The sequence below is a fragment of the Trichechus manatus genome, unplaced genomic scaffold, assembly GCF_000243295.1.
Source record: "Trichechus manatus latirostris isolate Lorelei unplaced genomic scaffold, TriManLat1.0 scaffold00065, whole genome shotgun sequence".
In the NCBI taxonomy this organism is placed as follows: Eukaryota; Metazoa; Chordata; class Mammalia; order Sirenia; family Trichechidae; genus Trichechus; species Trichechus manatus.
This window is the reverse complement of record NW_004444001.1, coordinates 7,978,650-7,995,450: the sequence shown is the minus strand read 5'-3', so window position 1 is coordinate 7,995,450 and position 16,801 is coordinate 7,978,650. Positions and strand designations below refer to the sequence as shown.

General features: G+C 45.2%; 1 long non-coding RNA gene across 1 annotated transcript in view; it reads left to right on the top strand.

Moving 5' to 3' along the window:
- Positions 1-16,309, top strand: part of LOC111821108 (uncharacterized) — a 109,793-nt gene extending 93,484 nt beyond the window's left edge. Inside the window, exon 3 of the long non-coding RNA XR_002824581.1 lies at positions 12,444-16,309. This is a non-coding gene — a long non-coding RNA (uncharacterized LOC111821108). The remainder of the gene's footprint in view (positions 1-12,443) is intronic.
- Positions 16,310-16,801: the final 492 nt, after the last annotated feature.

Below are 16,801 nucleotides of genomic sequence, written 5' to 3'. Positions count from 1 at the left end.
CACATTTTACTGTAAGGAGCAAAGAGAAACCACACAATCCCTTTAAGATCTTGCTTAGAAATCTCCTCAGTCAGATATCCAAGTTCATCACTTCTACCAAATATTTGAACATAATTCAAACACGTTATTTGCCATTGCATAAAAAGCATTGCCCTTCCTCCATTGTCCGATTACATTGTTCATCTTTTTTTTTTTTTTTTTTTTAAAGCCTCACCAGAAGCACATTTAACATCCACATTTCTAGCAACATGTTGCTGGTGCCATATGTATTCTCTAGGACGATAGAGACTTTCTCTTAGCTCTCCTCACTTCCTTCTGAACCCTCACCAGAATTGCCTTTGACATCCATAATTCTACCAACAGTGTCTTCAGGTCAATCTAGGCTTTTACTTTTAGGCACCTTAAAACTCTCCCAGCCTCTACCCATTACCCAGTTCCAAAACCACTTCCACATTTTAGGTATCTGTTAGAGCAGCACTCCCACTTCTTGGTACCAAATTTTGTCCAATTATCTAGTGTTGCTATAACAGAAGTACCGGTAGTAGATGGCTTTAACAAACAGAACTTTATTTTCTCACAGTTTAGGAGGCTAGAAGTTTGAATTCAGGATGCCCGCTCTAGGGGAAGGCTTTCTCTCTCCGTCGGCTATGGGGGAAGGTCCTTGTCTCTGAGCTTCTGCTCCTCGGAAATCTTCATGCGGCATCTCTCTTCCCCCATCTGTGCTTCTCTCGATTATTTAATCTCTTTTATATCTCAAAAGAGATTGACTCAAGACACATCCTACATTAATTCTGCCTCATTAACATAACAAAGACAACCCATTCCCAAATGGGATTATAACCACAGACATAAAACCAAACCAAAAAACCGAACCCATTGCCATCGAGTTGATTCTGACTCATAGCAACCCTATAAGACAGAGTAGAACTGCCCTATAGGGTTACCACAGGCATAGAGGTTAGGAATTACAACATTTATTTTGGGGGGACATAATTCAATCCATAACAAAAGCCAACAGGGAGGATTTTTTAAAAGGAAAGAAAAGCAGAAGCTAGACGTGAGCCCTGTAGGAGCTCACAGTACTACAGTGTTTGGAAGAGAGAAGACAGGCTTTCTTCTTATAGAGTAGGAGGTGAGTGTTGGTCCATTGGCCTCTACAAGGATTTCCCAAAAGGCCTCACACAGGCCACAGGCATATCTGAGTTGAGCATGGCCAGTCTGTGTTTGGGCAGTTTTGAAGGTTCAGAGGACTTTTAAAATTTATCTTGAGAGTCCTAGATAATTGGCGTCTGTCCTTCAGTTTTGGGTGTGACATCAAGGAGGATAATAAGCATTATGTCCCCCTACCTCAAGAATTTCCCTAGGCCACTTAGAAAGGCTTGGTGTTGGACTTGGTGGACTTCAGCCTGCCTCAGTGTGGTGTTACTTAATCTCGTTTCTTTTTTCTCTATTCCTGTTTTTCTATCCACTCCTGTTGGCCTAGATTCTCCTAGACACTGGAAGCGCAGAGTGAAAGTATGGGGAAGCAGTTTGAAGGTCAAGTAGCAGATGAACAATTGAGAGCCCTTTGCTTGGGCCTCTCTCTGCTGGCCCTTGTAAATTTTGCTGTTAAAAGCTTCTTTGGATTTTTCTCTTTTCTAGGAGATATTCCAGATAGCCCAAATGCCTTTTACTTTCCTGAACACATCACACACACCGTGATACTCCTGTGATTGTCTTAATGTTTGTCCATCTGCCCTGTTAGGCTGTAAGCTCCATGAGGGCAGGGATTAAGACTGTTTTGTTCACATTTGGTTTTACTACGTGCTGGACATTGTATTAAATGATATATATAATCTTCCCAAAATTCAGTATATAAGCGAGGAATTACCTGCAGACACGGAGAGGTTAGGTAACTTACCCAGGATCACATTTTTGGAGAGTGAATAGCAGTCAGGCTTTGTACTTAGGCCATCTGATGTACTAGAACCTTCACAACAATTCTGTGGGTAGGTGCTATTTTTACCCACATTTTGTACTTCTACTCCAGTGGTCCTTAACCACTGGGGGACAGTTGGCATTATCTGAAGACAATTCTGGTTGTCACACTGTGGGAGGAGGTGGGGGAGGGGTTCTATTGGCATCCGGTGGGTAGATGCCAGGGATGCTGCTCAGCATCCTACAGTGCACAGGACAGCCCCCACAGCAAAGAATTTTCAGCCCAAAATGTCAGTAGTGCCAAGGTTAAGCAACCCTTTTCTACTCTGACCTGAGAATCAGACCAGAATGATAGAAAAATTAAGAAAGCAAGACAGATAAGGAAAGTAGAAACGACTTCGAGTATTTAAACCAGAGGGAATTTAAGTGAGAGAATTGGTTGCATACATGATAGAAGAGACTGAGAAACCACTCAAGGGAATGAGAGACAACTCAGAGATCAGCAGGGAAGTAAGTCACTGCCACGCCTGGGCTGGAGAGAAGAGGGATGAGATGGTGTAACCAGAGCCCCCAGGGGGTCTCCTGGTGGAAGCTGGAACCATTAGGGGCCTATCTGGCAGAAGCTGGAGCTGGAGGATCTATAGCTGCTATTGGAGATACCACCCAAAATGGAGAGAGAAGGGAAGAAATACCCCGACTTCTCCCTTCCTCCCACTTCCAGTCTCTAGCCAATGCCTTTTCTGGCCAAACGCAGTGAACACAGCCTGCAGGGCTCTCAGCCCACTGTCGTGGAGCAGAGAAGGGAAGATCAGGGAGTGAATCCAAGGGCCTGCAGGGTCAGGACCCACACACCCTGCCTGGCCAAATGCATATATGTTTACAATTGAGTCCCTTTTTTCTATATCTTCTGTCCTCATTCTGTGCCCTGCCTTTTTTTGATTCTTGAGTTCCTAGTCTGCACTTAGAGTGATGCACAAGAAAGGAACTGAGAGGCCCTGGTGTGAGAAAGGCATTCATTCATTCAGCAGGCATTTACTATGGACACAGTCCAGTGCCTGAAGGCACTAGGTGGGAAATGAAAATGACCCAAGCTGGCTGGGTGTGAGACATTAGGGAGCTGTGGGGACTGTGGAGAATTTCAGTTTACACCTCATCTAAAGAGTTCCTCAGCTTCTGATATACACGTTGTAGGCTGGAATGCTACTTGGGATGTGGCTGCTCACCTCTGCGGAGACTCAGGATGGAAACAAGGGGGGATGGGGGCACAGCCTGGGTAAAGCGTGGAGGCAGGTGGCACAAGGAGATACTCCAGGAGGAGGACCGTTGGTTTACGTGGCTGAAGCTCGGGGAGTCGGGAGAGCTGCATGGGGAGATGAGCTCCAGGAGGCCACACGGGGCCCTGGGAGGGGCTGACAGCTGTGCAGGACATCTCGTTACATCTGTCGGGGACCAGCAGGGGCTGGCCTGCGTGGGGCCTTCATGTCAGCAGACAATGCTCGTTGTAGGGTAGACTCAAGGGCCCAAGCAGGACGCAGAAGCCTGGAGAGCCTGGCTGGAGAGGAATCTTTTATTTTACAAAAGGGAAATGATCCTACATGCGTCTGCGACCTGCTTTTGTAAACTCTCAGTATAGCATGGACATCTCTTGCTTCTCAGTACTATTCAGCTTTCAGACGTCAGATAATGCTTTGGTTCAGGTTTTAAACTTCCATTATTCCTTTTAACACATAAATCAAACATAACAACGATACACAAAGAGGAAAAGGAAATGAAATTGATGGTACCCATATACCCACCACCAACGTATCATTTACATTTCGAACTTGGGTCTGTAAACTTCCCAGGCAATTTTTTGTATTTGCAAAGATGAAAGCAAACCATAGATATATTTTGTAACCTGCTTTGTGTATGTGTGTGTGTGAGATTTTTATCTCATTTTAAAAATACATGCTTGAATGGGTAAACAAAATGTCGCATAGCCGTATAATGAAATATTATTCAGCCGTAAAGAGAATTGAAGCTCTGATATATGCTACAACATGGATGAACCTTCATTATGCTGAGTGAAATAAGTCAGACACAAAAGGACAAATAGTGTATGATCCCACTTATATCTGGACTAGGCAAATGCATAGAGACAGAAGTTTATTAGCGGTTACCAGGGCCTGGGGGAAGGACGGAATGGGAGTTATTACTGAAGCGCTGCTGAATTTCTGTTTGGGGTGATGTAAAACTTTTGGAAATGGATAAAGGTCATGGTTGTACAACATGGTGAATGTAGTTAATGTCACTGAATTGTACAGTTAAAAATGGTTAAAATTGCAAACTTTTTATTATATGTACTTTACCATACACACATGAAATATAGGCTTGCCAGAATTTCGAACTGAAGGGTAAAAGAGAGTCTCCCTTGCTCCAGCCCCTTCTCCCCTAATTCTACTCCTCAGAGGGAGCCATCTTTTAACTGTTTCCAGCGTATCCTTGATTAGGAGAAATTTAGAAGGGATGAGGTATGTGGAACAGCTGACTGGAAATATTAATTGTGATTTGTACAAATGTTAGTTTTCACGTGTAGACCATGAGGTGAAGGGTGGGTTTGAGGGACTGGGAAATAGTTTGTGGTTAGAGAAAAGACTTTCGGAAATAGATTTCTGTGGCGTTAGGAGGAGATAGAGAATTTTTGAGGCCTGGGTTTTGTTTGGGAGTCCCTGGCTGGTACAAATGGTTAATGCTCTCAGCTGCTGACCAAAAGGTTGGCAGTTAGAGTTCACTCAGAATCACCTTGGAAGAAAGGTCTAGCAATCTACTTCCAAAAAATCAGCCACTGAAAACCCTCTAGAGCACAGTTCTACTCTGACACAGATAGGGTCGCCATGGGTCAGAATCGACTCAATGGCAACTGGTTCTGGTTGAGTTTTGTTTGGATTTGCCGCATGGATGTGGGCAGATATTGTCAAACTCTATCACCAGGGTGGGGATTAGCAGGGGTGGCAGGTATGCAAATGAACAAGAGTCCTGTCAGGAAGCGGTGATGGTAATTGGTAGATATTTGTAAAAATATTCTTGCTTGAGAAACACAAAGTTGGCAACTCATTGTTAGTCCTCCAATTAAAAATGAAACAAAACAAAACACGTTTAACAGCTTTGTGAACACCAAATATCTGAGCCTCTGCAGAACTAGATTGGGAGTTGGCACATGTTAGGTTTGGTCCTGGTTTTGTCTTAGGCTGGCTGTGTAAGCTTGGACTGCCCCTTCGTTTCTTTAGATCTCAGTTTTCTTATCTGCAGTAGACTAGTGCCTCTCAGCCCTGGATGCACATTAAAATCACTGGGAAACTTAAAAAAAAATTACCTGACGCCAGAGCCCCACCCCAGTCCAATTGTATCACAGTCTGTGTGGGTAGGGCCTGGACATTTGTGAAAAATGCAGCCAACGTTGAGAATTCCTGAATTAGGACCATCCAAGTTGCTCTTTTTAGCCCTAAATGTTATGATTTCATGTAATGTGTTATATAATTGTTCTCCTTTCAAATACTGTGCAGAAATGTAAATTTCTTACATACTGTCCTAGTCATCTAGTGCTGCTATAACAAATATCACAGGTGGATGGCTTTAACGAAGAGAAGTTTATTTCCTCACAGTAAAGTAGGCTAAAAGTCCAAATTCAGGGCGTCAGCTCCAGGGGAAGCCTTTCTCTCTCAGTTGGCCTTCTCACCAATGTTCCTCTGAACTATGAGCTTCTCTGCGCAGGGACCCCAGGTCCAAAAGACACACTCTGCTCCCAGCACTGCTTTCTTGGTGGTATGAGGTCCCCCTGTCTCTCTGCTTGCTTTTCTCTTTTATATCTCAAGAGATTGCCGAAAGACAAAATCCGATCTTGTAGATGGAGTCCTGCCTCACTAACACAACTGCTGCCCATCCTCCCTCATTAGCATCATACAGGCAGGGTGTACAACATACAGGAAAATCACACAATACCGGGATTCAGGGCCCAGCTAAATTAATACACACATTTTGCGGGGGGCATAATTCAATCCATGACTACTTTTATGAAAAACTCCCCCTCATTCTCATTAGGTCCATGATATAATAATAATGTCCTATGTTTAATAAATCAAAATTACAAATGTAATAAAACATCAAAGAATTAATTTTTTGCCCCAGGAGTTGAAAGCATGGACAGAGTCTTTACTTTCTCATATTCCCCATTTCGTCAAAGCTATTAACTAGAGAGGCCCGAGGCCACCTCCCTTTGTAAAGAAGACCCTTTGTAGAAAAGTTAAGAGAGAAGACATTACTGGCAGTGTTTTTGCTAGAAGAATTGCATGCCTATACCGTAAGTTCAAAATGAGAAGGTCCAGTCTGGTGAGACTTTATCGGATCTAAATTCTAAATGGAGTGGGAGGTGTTTAAAGAGACTTGGTGCTGTTTTATCTTTGTCATTGAAGTTTTTGGTTTTGTCTCTTCCTAAATGAGTCATTTTTAAAAAGGAACCTAACTTGGGGAGGTGGGGGAACCACTGCAGGAGGTGCAAGTGGGGGCGGGCAGCAGAGCTGACAACTTTGGCTTAAATGGTTGGTTCAGTCAGGAGCTCGAGTTTACAATTGGACTGTTCACCCAGGAGGCGTGGACCCAGGGACCTATCTTGGCTGAGAGTAAATCAAAGACAAGTGGGAAATAACCTGGTGGGAGGTAGGATGGTTGAGAAATGATACTGATGTTGTTTATTAATTAACCAAGTATTTATTAGAGCTACCGCCTGGCTGTCAGTGTGTCATACTGCGGTGGCTTATGTTTTGCTATAGGAAGTCATGCCACCGATATTTCCAATACCGCCCGTGAAACCTGTCTACCACGGGTGACCCTGCTGGTATTTCCCTTCAGCAGAGTGTTCAGACTAAGACATGCGAGGAAGAAAGACTTGGCAGTCTACCTCTGAAAATGAGCCAAGGAAAACCTTATGGATCACAACAGAATACTATCCTATACTATGCTGGAAGATGAGCCCCTAGGCTGGAAGGTACTCAGAATACACAGTGGCCACAACAACTGACTCAGTGTGTGCCAGCGATCGTGAAGATGGCACAGGATCGGCACTGTTTTGTCCTGTTGTACATGGCGTCGCCATGGGTCGGAGTAGCTAACAACAAAAACAAAAAATTTATTAGAGCACATCCACCAAACATATCGTTTAAACTCAAGGCTCAATCCATAGGTGCTTGGGAGATTGTGAACAAAGGGGAAAGAAACTCCAGTTTTTCCTGTACTTGGGGAGATGGGACACAAGCTGTGGGGGTTATGTGTGTCCACAGTTTGCCTGAACTTACAAATAAATGAATGCAAGAAGCTACAGAGCCCCATACCCGTGTGATCACTACAAATGAAAATGTTGGTGCTGGGCAGGATTTCAGAGGAGACAGAATGGCAGCCTACAGATCCAGTTCTGGAGCTGTAGGAGGCTAGATGAAACATAGACTGGCTGGACAGCCAGCTAGAGGCTGAGGACTGGGAGCTCTGTGTGACTGCCAGCATGTCACTTCCTCTTTCCATGCTAAGTACCCCCAGCTGAAAAGTGATCCTACACCCCTAAGTCACCCAGCCCTGATAGCTGTTCAGAGCACCCTCTGTCCTTGATGCCTGAGGAGGTGGGAGTGAGGGCTGCGAGTGGGAACGAGTCGAGGGACCCTGGCTTTGGAAAACCAGAACAGCTCCATGCGATATGGCCCAGCTCCCCCCCGCGTTTGGGGTATGGAGGAGGGCAGGGCAGGAGTGCACCCCAACACCCTGGAAGAACTTTGTGCATTTGGAGTGTTGCCCAGGCCCGCTCCAGTGACCCCTCCAGAAGTGCTGGGTTTCATCTTTTCTGATCAGTGTGCAGTCTCCTGCAGTTGTACGTATGTGTTTGCTGAGTTTGTCACAAACTTCCTGTTTGGGTATGGTCCGAGGCTCGAAGCTCTGTGTATTTTGAAACCTGAGTATTCACAGAACACTGGCCTTGGGGTGGCCTGTTTGTTCTCCCCTCTGCTGACCTTTGCTGTCCTTTTTTTGCAAACCTTCTCTCTGGGAAATGCTCTGTAGCGTCTGTCCTTGTTCCTGTAAGTAAGGGTTGAGAGAGCTGTGGGATCTGAAAGCCCAGCATTTATTGGGCTCCTTATATAATGCCAGGCACTGTGCTAGATGTTTTTATACATTGCTTGTTTTATTTGAGCCTCACATTCGCTCATGCAGAACCAGGCTCAGAGAGGTTAAGTGACCAGAGCAAGGTTGAACAGCCATTAGGTGGCAAGGTCACCTGACTCCAGAACTCCTGTTCTTTCAACTACCCCCTAGAGACCACCTACCCGTTTAGTTCCACTGGTTTGGGTAGATCTTGATTTCTTATTACACATCTTGCCAGACAGTGTCACCTCGACCCCCATAGTTTTCTCTCAGACCCTTGTTATTCAGGTGCTGTCTATTCTATCTTTGGGGGTGATTTGATGGCCCTTAAGTGATTTATTGACTTTTCACCTCTCCCAGCCATCCTCCCTCTGTGACCCTGGGAATCCCCAAATTGTTGGGTAGTGGTCCATGGCCGATGAATGAAGTGGGTTAGGGCCAGCTCCCAGTTTCCCAGGGGCTCTTGTTGTTATTAGTTGCTGTCTAGTTGATTCCAAGTCACGGCGATCCCACGTGTTACAGAGTAGAACTGGGCTCCGTAGGGTTGTTCTTGGCTGTAATGGTTACGGAAGCAGATCGCCAGGCCTTTCTTGTGGGGCACCACTGGGTGGGTTCAAACAGCCAGGCTTTAGGTTAGCAGTCGGGCACAAACTGTTTGTGCCACCCGGGCACCTTTTTCCAGGGATAGAGGATCTGTTTTCCTGCTTCTGGGCGCGCCTAGCCCTGACCATTCTGCTGGCCACCGTGAGCTTCTTCAGTCAGCCAGGTTTCTCATATTCCAAGGTGTTCCCTTGAGGAGGGAGGAAGATAGGATATCTATGTCTATGAAAGCATGTGAAGAGGCCACTAAGGAAGGATACCAAGACTTTGAATATGGAGGGGCAGGAAGAAGAGGGAAGAGCTGAATCCAGCCACCCTCCTCCTTATTGGAATAGCTGTTACAAGGGGCCAGACTCTGGGTGCCTCCTGCAAAGGAAGAATAAGTGTGCTTCCAAATACTTCAAGAACTCCTTGCTCCTCTCCCTTTCCCCAGCCCAGTTCTCCTGTATTTTGTGGACAACTTCTGAAGTTACATCAGCTGAGCTTCATCAGAAATGTATTCAGGAAACGTTTAAATTATCTGAGACACTGTGTTGAACGGTGGGCAGTTCTAAGTGTTTGCTACACCCTCAAGGGGTTTGCAGACTTCATGGACAAATGGAACACTTGCCAAGAAAAGCTGCATGCAGCGAGCTCAGCACGCAGGGTGATGCTGCTCAGGAGAGGGGGCAGAGTAGGGCGGTTAAGAAAGGGCTGAGGGAAAGGCCTTCTTTGGGCTGAGCTGTAGGGGGGAAGTGTGCCTGCCATTGGCCCTTAGGTGCATGAAAAGGGGAGGAGCGCACTGGAGGAGGCGGAACAGGAGGTGCCTGTGGGAGACAAGATTGAAGAAGGAGATTTGCATCATTTATGAAGGGCCCTAAGGGATGTCTGTGGATTGAATTGGACAGGGATAGGGAAGAATAGTGCTTTAAGAAGATTCGTCTTGATGTGTGCATTCTAAACAGGGGATGTTGGGTGAGTTAGAAGACATTTATGATGTTGAATTTTAGGAATGAAATGTCGAGGGCTTCGACTAGTGGTGGCTGTGTGGATAGAAAGGAGGGACAGATGGAAGAGTAAGACAAATGGTTTCAAATCCCAGCATCATCACTTGCTACCTGTGTGACCTTGAGCAAGTTAGTTAATCTTGTCAAACCTCAGGGTCATCATCTGTAAAGGGAGGCTACACACACTTTACAGGACGATTGGTGAGGATTTTAACTTGTAATGCACCCAGTACATAGTAGGTGCTCAAAAAATACAAGTTCTCTCACATTACAAGAAGCATGATTGTGTTATTGCCTGGGAAGAGTGAGGGGAGTGAGAATGAGGACTCATAGGTTTTGAATCTGGGAGTCTGGGAGAAGAATGCACCCCAAACACAAATGGGTGGAGCTGTTTGGGGTCCTCGAATTCAGTTTTAGGAAGACAGTCTTCTAAACCCAGGGTGCTGAGGACCTGTCAGAGAAAAACCCCCAGCCCACACAAATCGTGTGCCTACTAATCACGGCCGCTAGTTTCAACTGGTTAAGTGCTCAGCTGCTAACTAAAAAGTTGGTGGTTTGAACTCAGTCAGGCGCTGCGGGAGAAAGGCCTGGCAATCTGCTCCTATAAAGATTACAGCCAAGAAAACCCTATGGGGCAGTTCTGCTCTGTCACATGGGGTCACTATGAGTTGAAAATCAACTTGAAGGCACACAACAAAAATAGCAGTTTCAGCTGGCCCTCAGCAGTGTTGGCCAGCTCACCTGTCACTCCCATCACAGCTGATCAGGGCCAGACCAGGGCAAGGTGAGTTAGGCGCCACAGGCAGGAAATTTAAGGAGACAGTTTCGGGTGCATCCTGCATGATTCCCCACAGTGGGATGTTCCCACACCTCCTCCGCCTCCGTAGAGCCCTTTCTCCCCATCTGCTCTCCGTCCACTCAGGAGATAACCTCTCTTCATTTATTCGTTAAAAAAGTCAAGTCACTGAGCAGCAAACATACTCAGGTTCTGCCTCCCCTCCCCTGTGTTTATCTTCGTCCTGGCTCATCCGTGCCTGGTTTCCTTCCCCTCAGAGAAAGACACACCCTTCCTCCTGGCCAGAGAGAATCCTCTCCCCGTAAACCCCTCCCTCTCCATATCTCCTGGATCTGACCCCCTTCAGACATTCTGTGCTACTCCTCTACTTCTCATTCCCTTTTCTCCTCCACTCATAGACGTCTGCGAAGAGTCTGCTCTTAGGTTTTGCTCCCTCACATCCCATCTATGCTGACGCAGACCCCCTTGAGGCTGACTTCTGCCTGGGGAGCTGTGCCTGCACACAGGAGGGACTTTGGATTTTGCTGCCAAAGGGCTCCTGCCTTCCACAGGAACTGTGGAACCCGTGGCCTCCATATTGCCACATCCAACGGACACTTCAGTGCTCATCTTTCTTTTTCTCTTTGCTACTTTTGACACTGCGGACAACTTCCTCCTTCTTGCAGCTCTCTTTTCTCTTGGCATTTTTGGTACCACAATCAATCTTTCAACAAACGTTTCTTGAGCACCTGCTGTGTGCTAGTATCTGGAACATACCATGATATGGTGTCCCTGCTATCAGGCAGTTTATATTCTAATGTTAGGGAAGAGAGATGAAAAAAAAAAAGATAGGTGATAATAAAAGCTATAAATAAAAATAAAACTGGGAAGGGGGATAGGACAGGTGCTGGGGTATAAGTGGAAAGCCTCACTTAGAAGGTGACGTTAGAGCAAAACCCAAAGAAGTAAAGGATGCCTGGGGGAAGAGTGTTCCAGGCAGAGGGAAGAGCAAGTGCAAATGCCCTGAGGCAAGAGCCTGCTTGGGGTGTTTGAGGAAGCCATTGTGGCTGCAGGAAATTGAGGAAGGGTAGAGTAGTAGAGGAGGTCAGAGAAGGGGCCAGGCCAGGTCATGTGGGCGTCCTGGGTGGTCATTTCAAGGGCTTTGGCTTTTACCTTGAGAGATGAAACACTATGGGAGTGTTTTGAGCAGAGGAGTGATTTTTAAATGATCACTTAGACGGCTGTGGGGAACGTCGATTATAGAAGGGCAAAGGTGGAAGCAGGGAGACCTGTTAGGAGGTTATTGCAATAACCTAGTAGAGATACGGGTAGCTTCGACCAAAGTGGTAGCGGTGGAGGTGGTAAGAAGTGGTGAGAGTTTGCATATACAGGTAGTGCCTGACTTACAATGGGGTTCCATTCCGATGGCTCTGTCATTAAGTCAGTTCTGACGTAAGTCAAATACCTCTTTTTTTCTTTTTAAGTTTTCATTATTATAGCCTTTTATTATCAATGTCTTTGAACATCTACAAGTGAACATCTGAGAATAGTGGCATCAGCAAATTGCATGCTACCACATTGTATGTAGTCCATATTACTATTGATAAGATGTAGAAAAAAACAAAAACAGTTGGTCATAAGTGCAGTTCATCGTAACTTGAATACATCGTAACTTGGGGACTACCTGTATGTTGACAATAAAGACGACATCCTTTGTTGATGGATTGGATGTGGGGTGTGAGGGAAAGACAGGGGTCATGATGGCGCCTGGGTTTTTGGCCTGAGTAACTGGAAGAATGCAGTTGGATGTCTTTCTCTCCTAAATCCTCTCCTTCCTCAGGGGCCTTCCTCAGCAGCCTTTGCTGAGTCCTCCTCCTGGATGAGTCCATCAGCTGTTGGGTTCTTCAGGGCTCCATCCTTGGTTGCTACTCCAGCCTCTCCACGATTGATATTACCTGTTCCCATGTTGAACCAAATATCTTGAATGTGCTGTTTGGGTCCTACAGGCGCTGCCTCTGGAGGATGCTGAAAGAGGAAGATCCGGAAGCAGGACGATCCTGAAAGACTGAGCCCCTCAACCCTGAAACAGGTAGCTTCTTTGGAATTCTTGGTGTCTGAATGTCTCATAAGATAGTTTCTTAATGAAGGAGAGACGGATTCATCACTAGAACTGGGAAAGAGAAGCTGTATGGAAAGGCTGTATCTCGTAGAGGTATGCAGCCAACCTACAGCAACATGGTCAGGAAAGAGCAAGGAGAACAAATATTCCCACTCAGTGACCCTTGTGGTGTGGGAAATGCCTGGAGAATGGGAGGAAGGCTGTTCTGCTCCTGGGCACCCACAGATTTCTGGAAAACTTTCCCTGGGAAATGCTCAGTGGTTATGGATCTGCCTGTTGGAATCTAGCATCTCCTGGAACAGGGCCTGTCTTGTCTGTCTTAACTTTGCAGAGTAGTTGTGAATAACTGAAGGACCCACAGGATGTTTGTGGATGTTGGCTCTAGAAGTGTTAAGAAGGAATTGAAGATGCTGGAGAATGGTATTACAGAAGGCCTTTGTGAGAAACTCCACAGAGCCTACCAGAGGCAGAGTCAGGATCAAGGAACCTTTGAGCCAGCCCTAGAGCATTTCTAGTGATTTTTCATCTCTTCCAGTCTCAGTTTGTCCCTCTAGAACATGGGCACACAGCCATGATCCCTCTTCCAGGTTCCACACAAAAGCTATCTGAACGGCCAATGAGTTTGTGTGTAAATAATTTTTTTTTTTTGTTGCTGTTTTGAGGTTAAAACCCTGGTCTAGCAAAATGACTGTTTTCCACTAATTCTCAGTAACAGTGGAAGGGAGTGTAGTGATGTCTGATTTGATCCTTTTGGTGTGTATGGTTTTTTTTTTTGGCTTTTGTTCTTGGCATGTGCCACACTTCTTCATTGCTCTTTTGTGAGACTCAGAGTTGATTCAGGTATTTTGCTTTTTAAAATTGTGCCTGATATTGATTATATTCTTAAGCAATTGTGTCTTGAGGTTCTAGTAGGAAATGATGGCTCACTGTTGAAGAGACTCTAGTGAAGGGACTATTTATAAGGGTGTAGGCAGAGTTAGGAGTCCCTGGGTGGTGCAAGTGGTTAATGTGCTCAGCTGCTAACTGAGAGCTTGGAGGTTCAAGTCTGCCCAGAGGTGCCTTGGAAGAAAAGCCTAGCCAGCTACTTGTAAACAATCAGCCACTAACAACTCTGTGGAGCACAGTTCCACTCTGGCACACATGGGGTTGCCATGAGTTGGAGTCGACTTGACGGTAGTGGTTAGGCAAGAGTTAAGAGGAACCAACAAGGGACCTTGAAGCATCTCAGGGCTAGCAATTTCAGGGAGCTGGTACCACGTAGAGTCCTGAAAGGAAGAAGGAGGGATTGATTACCAGAACTGGGAAAGAGAAGCTGTATGGAAAAGCCATCTCTGATAGAGGGGTACAGCCAACCTATAGCAGTGTGGCCGGGAAAGAACCAGGAGAACAAATAGCCTCACTGAACTCTCCTCTCTGTTCTCCAGCCTCCTGATGGTACCTCACATTAGCCACATTCACCCAGAAACCAGAAGGCAGGGGAGCCTCACTGATGCTGCCCACAAAGATTAGAGTCTCTGGGGTGCAGAGCAGAGAGGAGAAGGCTGGGTGTAGATCTAGAGGGGAAATGGAACATATCTGACATGGCTGAGATGACAGATTACTTGGATTATATTATAAGGGATGTTTCTACTTTAGAACCCAAAGAGAGTTTTTTGTTTGTTTGAGTGGAACTTTGCGACCTTCTGTAAGCTGCGTAGAGCTACTGGCTGTGCGGGCTAAAGGAGAGAGAGGAATCTCCAGTCACACTTCATCGTTTTTATAGTTGAAAAGACCCAGGGAAGACAAGCGACTTGTCCAAGGCTCTACAGTAATTCATTAAAGTGTTTCCTGAAAACCGATTAGATTTTCTTGGAAAAACAACACAAAACACTTGAAACAGTAAAGAAACAATGCAAAGCAAAACCTGATCAAGTGCCAGGAGAAGGCTGTGGCTTAGCACTTGTTTCCCCAGTTATCAGTTCAGATTCTTTTGGGTTGTGAGTCACAGAAAACCTAACTCAGAGGGGCTTCAACAGCTCAGAGGCTGAATACGCTCATGCACCTGCAAAGTACAGGGATAAGAGACAGAGTGGGCTGCAGGGCCGGTGGCAAATAGTGACTCGATGATGTCATCAATGGCCCAGTTTCTTTCCATCTCTCTGCTCTTTCTTGCATGAGGTCACTCATCCTCAGGTTGGCTTCTTTCGTGAAGGCAGAATGGCTGGAAAAGTTCCGGGACCATTTTTGCACATCCCTCTGGCCGGAAGGAAAGAAAACATTGCTTCTAGTATCTCTTAAAAAGATTGAGAAGATTATTTCTTTCTTAGGGTTGGTCCCGCCCCAGCAAACCAACACTGACATTTCACTGGCCTGAAGTGAGTCATGTGCTCATTCGTAAACCAATCCCTGTGGCTAGGAAAATGCTCTCTGTTGATTGGCAGGATTGGAGATTTCCTGATTGGCCTTTCCCTCAGGGGAGGAGGGAAGGGGCAGCTTCCCCCTAAAGCACCAGAGCTGGGGGTAGGGCAGTGAACAGAGCTCTGGGTACTTTTGGGGTTGGAGGGAAATGGGTATTAGGAGGGCAGCAACTGACACCCACCATACTGTATCATAGGTAGAAATTCAGTAAAGCCCTACTAATTTGGACTGGAGTCGTTAGGTGGTACAGAAGATTAGGTGCTCAGCTGCTAACTGAAAGTTTGGAGGTTAGAGTCCGAGAGGCACCTCAGAAGAAAGACCTGGTGATCTACTTGTGAAAAATCAGCCATTGAAAACCCTATGGAATGCAGTTCTGCTCTGACGCACATGGGGTCACCATGAGTCGGAGTCAGCTTGAAGGCAACTGGTAATTTGGGCTAACTGTTGGGGGTAATGGTAAGGTAATAGAGGGAATGCCTACTTTTAATTAGTCAAAATCCGAATTTTAAAATATTTTAACACATACTTTAACAAAGTGTAGTGGTTAAGAGCTCGGCTGCTAACCAAAAGGTTGGCAGTTCACATCCACCAGCCACTCCTTGGAGACACTATGGGGCAGTTCTCCTCTGTCCTATAGAGTCGCTATGAGTCGGAATCTACTTGATGGCAGCTAACAAGAACCCAAAAAGTTACTGTTGGAAGGCTTTCAATTAGCATCTGTTTTTCAGGATGTCTTAAAACGGAACCATCTAGCAGGTTAAATATGTCTTCCACAGTCTGGTTTCATTCCTAATTTGCTTATTCAACCTTTTTATAGCCAGAGTATACACTGAGTTTAAATTCTGGGTTGGTGGAGATTAAATTATAGTAATGAGGTTCCTCATTTATAACCTCATCTATAAAACGTGGATAAGAATAGCACCTACTTTATAGGTTTGCTGTAAGGATTAACTGAGGTAATCCAAGTAAGGTACTTCGCCCAGTGACTGGTCCAATAATTGTTACCTTTATTAGTATCATATATCTCAAAATAGTGCCACGTTTATGTGTTTATGCGCATGATTAGTCTAGGAAGTAAGCTCTCTTCACAACAAACCTGTCACTGATTAGCTCTATTAGAGACAAAGTAAATAAGGGTATTAAAATATTTAGTGTTTATAGATTTTTTTTTTACTTTTTTAAATTAGAATTCATTTTAGGGAAAGTCTAAATAAAGTTTTAAGTAGCGTACAAATAATTTAAAATCAGATATAGTCCCTGGAAAATAGGGATTATTTAATTTTATCTGGTATATTGTTGTTGTTGGATGCCGTCCACTAGATTTGACTCATAGTGACCCCGTGTGACAGAATAGAACTGCCCCATAGAGTTTTCTAGGCTATAATCTTTATGGAAGCAGATCGCCAGGTCTTTCTCCCACAGAGCTTCTGGGTGGTTTTGAACCACCAACCTTTCAGTTAGCAGCCTAGCACTTAACCATTGAACCACCAAGGCTCCTTACATGCAACATGCTAATACATTGTAAATAGTTGAAAAACCTTTTAAATAGTTGATGACCTTCTTAGCCTATCACTTCTGTTCTAAAACCAGGAGGGAGGTAGCTTTGAGGATGGTTGGGGCAGGGGGAATTACAGTGAGGGGCTGGTGCATAGAGAAAAAGTTCCAGAGTGATCAAAAACTTTACAGACCATAAATTTATAAACGATAGCATTTTCATTCCCCCTCTCCTGAGTATTGACTAAAATTAGACTTAATTTTCCCTAGGCTATTGGTTAACTAGATGAGAGCTGATTAACTCTCAATCAGGAGGTGCTACAGAGAAGTGGTTCTCAAATGTAGATTGCCTAC